We start from the raw sequence: 5,490 nt of genomic DNA on the forward strand, positions 1-5,490 counted from the left end.
CATGAAAGAGGGAGGACAGAAGGAAAGGAGAGGGGCATGGAGAAGAGGTGGAGGACAGTGGAAGAAAAGGAAAGAGGGGCATGGAGCGAGGGACAGGAAGAAAGGAAGAGGGGCATGGAGGAAGAAAAGAGGATGGAGAAGAGGGAGGACAGGAAAGAAAGGAAGAGGGGCATGGAGAAGAGGGAGGACAGGGAAGAAAGGAAGAGGGGCATGGAGAAGAGGGAGGACAGGAAGAAAGGAAGAGGGCATGGAGAAGAGGGAGGACAGGAAGAAAGGAAAGAGGGGCATGGAGGACAGGAAAGAAAGGAAGAGGGGCATGGAGGGGAAAGGAAGAGGGGCATGAGAAGAGGGGACAGGAAGAAAGGAGGAGGATGGAGAAGAGGGAGGACAGGAAGAAAGGAAGAGGGCATGGAGAAGAGGAGGACAGAGAGGAAAGAGGAGGGCGAGGACAGGAAGAAAGGAAAGAGGGGCATGGCGGAAGAGGGAGGACAGGAAGAAAGGAAGAGGGGCATGGAGAAGAGGAGGACAGGAAGAAAGGCAAGAGGGGCAGGGGAGGAAGAGGGGAGGAACAGAAGAGAGGTATGGAGAAGAGGGAGGACAGGAAGAAGGAAGAGGGCATGGAGAAGAGGAGGACAGGAAGAGAGGTATGGAGAAAGAGGAGGACAGGAAGAAAGGAAGAGGGCATGGCGGAAGCGAGGACAGGAAGAAGGAAGAGGGCATGGAGAAGAGGAGGAAGAAGAAGGAAAAGAGGGCGGAAAAGACGGGAGGACAGGAAAAAGAAGAGGGGTAAGGAGAAGAGGAGGAAGAGGAAGAAAGGAAGAGGGTATGGAGACAGGAAGAAAGGAAGAGGGGATCGGACAGGAAGAGGTAGGGAGAAGAGGGATTATGGAGGACAGGAAGAAAGAGGGGTATGGAGAGAGGGAGGACAGAAGAAAGGAAGAGGGGCATGGAGAAGAGGGAGGACAGGAAGAAGAAGACGTGTTTGAGGACCACTTGCGATGGTGAGGGAGCGAGACGGGCCACCTCAACTTGTCTTAAATCAAGTGTTACGTGTTGTGGGGGTTTAATGGTTACAGTCTTAAATAAAGCAACGTGGCTGTCACACCCCCCCCCCCCGTGTATTTTTCCAAATACTGTCACACCCTATGTGTTCTAATCAAACTGTATGTGCTGAGCTTGTCTGATGCTTTAAGCCAACAACTGTTTGTGCACATTTATACCTTTGCCGTACAAGGCCAGGTAGACTACTCCAGACCCTACTTTCCCACGCAGATCATGTGTGTGTGTCCTTACTCAAACATGTCAGGACGCGCTCCAAACAAAGACAATTGAATAAATTGACAACTGGTAAAATGCGACGAGGAAATGAACAAACCTTGTTTTCTCCAAAGTGTAGCATGGTTTGAACTCTCGACCATATGGACACATAATCTACGCTATTAATAATGATATTGAGATTAACATAAATTACCATAACCAACACAAACATTGATTAGATTTAGAATGAGGTGAATTAAAGGTAGCTGTTAGTGATGATATGGGGAATTATAAAATACACTAACAATCAAAGGACAAAAAATTCACACAAGTTATGAAAACAATGATGCGCACAAACTGGCGTGAGGCGAGAGGCGGCATTCTGTAGAGAGACCTGCCTTGTGCATCTTTACTTTTTCCCCTTTTTTTCTCCATAATTTCATGGCAATCCAATTGCTAGTTAGTCTTGCTCGCATCGCTGCATCTCCGTACTGGGATCGGCGAGAGACGAAGGCGAGAGGCCATGCGTCTCCGTAACCGACCCCAACCAAGCCGCACTGCTTCTTGACACAATGTCCGCTTAAACCCGGAAGCCAGCCGCCACCAATTGTGTCGGAGGAAACACTGTACACCTGGTGACCCGTGTCAGCGTACATGTGCCCGGCCCGCCACAGGAGTCGCGAGAGCACGTGGGACAAGGACATCCCTGCGCCAAACCCTCCCCTAACCCGGACGATGCTTGGGACAATTGTGCGCTGCCCCATGGTCACCCGTTCGGGCCGGCTCTACAGCCTGGACTCTAACCAGGATCTCTAGTGGCAACTGCGATGATGCAGAGCCTTAGACCACCGTCCACTCGGCGAGGCCCCCACACACCCCCCTTAACTCAACATTTAAAATGTATACCAAGACGCATCATCTTCACACATACTGTAGGCCTAAGGAATACTCTCACAAATTGGTGTCCGTCCAATGCAGTAGCCATTTATGGGAAACTATGAAATAGTTTAGGAAAAATGCAATTCTGATGCTTGACATGCCAGGTAAATACCCTCGCGTCATGGCGTTGATTTTAAGATGCCTGTCTTAGACTGATGGACTGTGCCATTCCTGCGGCTTCCACACTCGTACACTGAGACTGGCACGGATCAGACGGTTGTCTCCTTGACATTTTTTAAATGTTAAATAAGATCAATTTGCGACCTGCTTGACTAAAAAAAATCTGTCGACCAACAGCCTTTCGACAAACGAGTCAGCCCTAGACTCCAGGTCAGCATTCCTAAACCGGTGCATATTAGTTTTTCCCCAGCACTACCACAAGCTGATTCAAATAATCAAAGCTTGATGATGAGTTGGCTCATTTAGTGCTGCGTGTAGTGCTAGGAGAAACCCCAAAAGTGCAGAGGGGGAGGGGACTGAGTTTGGGAAACCCTTTTTAGGTTTTAATCCACTGGTGATTCACTTTCACTCTTCAGACAACAGAAGTTCATCTCGAACAAACCAAAAAAAGGGAACCCCCATTATCCTTTCTCTCTATTCTCTCTACCTCATCTCTTTAAACCTGTCTCTTCTCCTGGCCCCAACTAGTGTTTTTGAATTGTCAATTCAATTGGAGAGGACGTGAGGGCCGTTGGTGACGTTAAGATAGAGAGGGATGGTTACGGAGAGGAGAAGAGAGGGATGGTTACGGAGAGAGGAGAAGAGGGAGGACGGAGAGGAAGAAGAGAGGGTGGTTACGGAGAGGAGAAGAAGAGGGGATGGTACGAGAGGGAGAAGAGAGGGATGGTTACAGGAGAGGAGAAGAGAGGGATGGTTACGGAGAGAAGAGAAGAAGAGGTGATAAGTTACGGAGAGGAGAAGAGAGGATGGTTACGGAGAGGAGAAGAGGAGGGATGGTTACGGAGAGGAGAAGAGAAAGGGATGGTTACGGAGGAGGAGAAGAAGATGGGATGGTTACGGAGAGGGAAGAGAGGGATGGTTACGGAAAGAGAGGGGGATGCGTTAGGAGAGGAGAAGAGAGGATGGTTACGGAGAGGAGAAGAGAGGGATGGTTACGGAGAGGAGAAGAGATGGATGGTTACGGAGAGGAGAAGAGAAGGGAGTTACGAGAGGAGAAGAGAGGGATGGTTCGGAGAGAGAGAGAGAGGGATGTTACGGAGAGGAAAGAGAGGGATGTACGGAGAGGAGAAGGAGGATGTTACGGGAGAGGAGAAGGGAGGGATGGTTACGAGAGGCGAGGGGGAGTTAGAGAGGAGAAGAGAGGGCATGGTGTACGGAGAGAGCGAGAAGAGAGGAACGGTTACGAGAAGGAGAAGAGAGGCGACGGTTACGGAGAGAGAAGAGAGAGGGACCGGTTACGGAGAGGGAGAAGAGAGGGACGGTTACGGAAGAGGAGAAGAGAGAGGGACGGTTACGGACGAGGAGAAGAGAAGAGAGGACGGTTACGGAGAGGAGAAGAGAGAGAGAGGACCAGGTTACCGGATAGGAGAAGAGAGAGAGAGGGACGGTTAACGGAGAGGAGAAACGAGAGCGGAGGGACGGTTACGGAGAGAGAAGAGAGAGCGAGGGACGGTTACGGAGAGGAGAAGAGAAGAGCGAGGGATCGGTGTACTTAGGAGAGGAGAAGAACGAGAGAGAGGGATAGCGTAAATAATCTTAGATGTAGCAGAATGCAGGACCCAAGGTTGGCTTTATCAGTGCATACAGTGTTGTGTTATTGACTGTGTGTGGTGTCAGTGATGGAGCTTTTAGGTTATTACAGGGGATGCCAGGCAGCCTTAGACCACCGTGCCACTCGGGAGGCCCCCACACACCCCCCTTAACTCAACATTTAAAATGTATACCCAAGACGCATCATCTTCACACATACTGTAGGCCTAAGGAATACTCTCACAAATGGTGTCCGGTCCAATGCAGTAGCCATTTATGGGAAACTATGAAATAGTTTAGGAAAATGCAATTGTGAATTGCTTGGCATGCCAAGGTAAATATTCTCGCGTCATGCGTGATTTAAGATGCCTGTCTTAGACTGATGGACTGTGCCATTCCTGCGGCTTCCACACTCGTACACTGAGACTGGCACGGATCAGACGGTTGTCTCCTGTGACATTTTTTAAAATGTTAAATAAGATCAATTTGCGACTGCTTGACTAAAAAAAATCTGTCGACCAACAGCCTTTAGACCTGTCTCTTATACACATCTAGATGTGTATAAGAGACAGGTCTGATGCTTTAAGCCCAACTGTTTGTGCACATTTATACCTTTGCGTACAGGCCAGGTAGACTACTTCAGACCTACTTCCCATGCAGAATCATGTGTGTGTCCTTACTCAACATTGTCAGGAGCGCTCCAAACAAAAGACAATGAATAAATTGACAACTGGTAAAATGGAGAGAAATGAACAAAACCTTGTTTCTCACAAGTGTAGCATGGGTTGAACTCTGACAATGACAACAGTAATCTACTCTATTAATAATATATTGGATGCATTAACATAAATTACCATAACCAAACAAACATTGTAGATTAGAAATGATGTGAATTAAAGGTAGCTGTACTAGTGATGATATGGGGAATTGATTTACACTAACAATCAAAGGACAAACAATTCACACAAGTTATGAAACAATGAATGCGCACAAATTGGCGGGAGAGAGCGCATTCTGTAGAGAGACCTGCCTTGTGCATCTTACTTTTTCCCCTTTTTTCTCCATAATTTCATGGCATCCAGTGGGTGTGTGTGTGTGTTGTGGTGTGTGTAAAATGAGTGAGGTCAGCATATTGTTAACGTGTTTGTCAGGTGTTGCATTACAGAGAGTGGAGTCTACATCCCAGGTGGCTCCCTATTCACTACTTTTCACCAGAGCCCTGAGAGCCTATGGACCTGGTCAAAGTAGAGTATATGTAGGGAATGGGAGCCATTTTGGACAGAGACTGGAAATAAAGAACCTTGCTGCTGCATCCTGTAATAACCTACTCCATCACTGACACACACACACACACAGTCAATAACACACACCTGATGACTTGATAAAGCCAACCTTGGGTCCTGCATTCTGCTTACATCTAAGATTATTTAACTATCCATCCTCTCTCTCTTCCTCCTCTCCGTAACCATCCCTCTCTCTCTCTCCTCTCCGTAACCATCCCTCTCGTAACCATCCGTCTCCTCCGTAACCATTCCCTCTCCGTAACATGTCCTCTCTCTGTATACCATCCATCCTCTCTCTCTC

The 5,490-nt window shown here is 48.1% G+C and overlaps 1 protein-coding gene across 3 annotated transcripts in view; it reads left to right on the forward strand.

Moving 5' to 3' along the window:
- LOC112071541 (myotubularin) overlaps window positions 1-5,490 on the forward strand; it is a 60,809-nt gene that overhangs the window by 19,971 nt on the left and 35,348 nt on the right. The gene's annotated exons all lie outside the window — the stretch shown is intronic.

This window comes from Salvelinus sp. IW2-2015, unplaced genomic scaffold, assembly GCF_002910315.2.
Source record: "Salvelinus sp. IW2-2015 unplaced genomic scaffold, ASM291031v2 Un_scaffold1634, whole genome shotgun sequence".
Lineage (NCBI taxonomy): Eukaryota > Metazoa > Chordata > Actinopteri > Salmoniformes > Salmonidae > Salvelinus > Salvelinus sp. IW2-2015.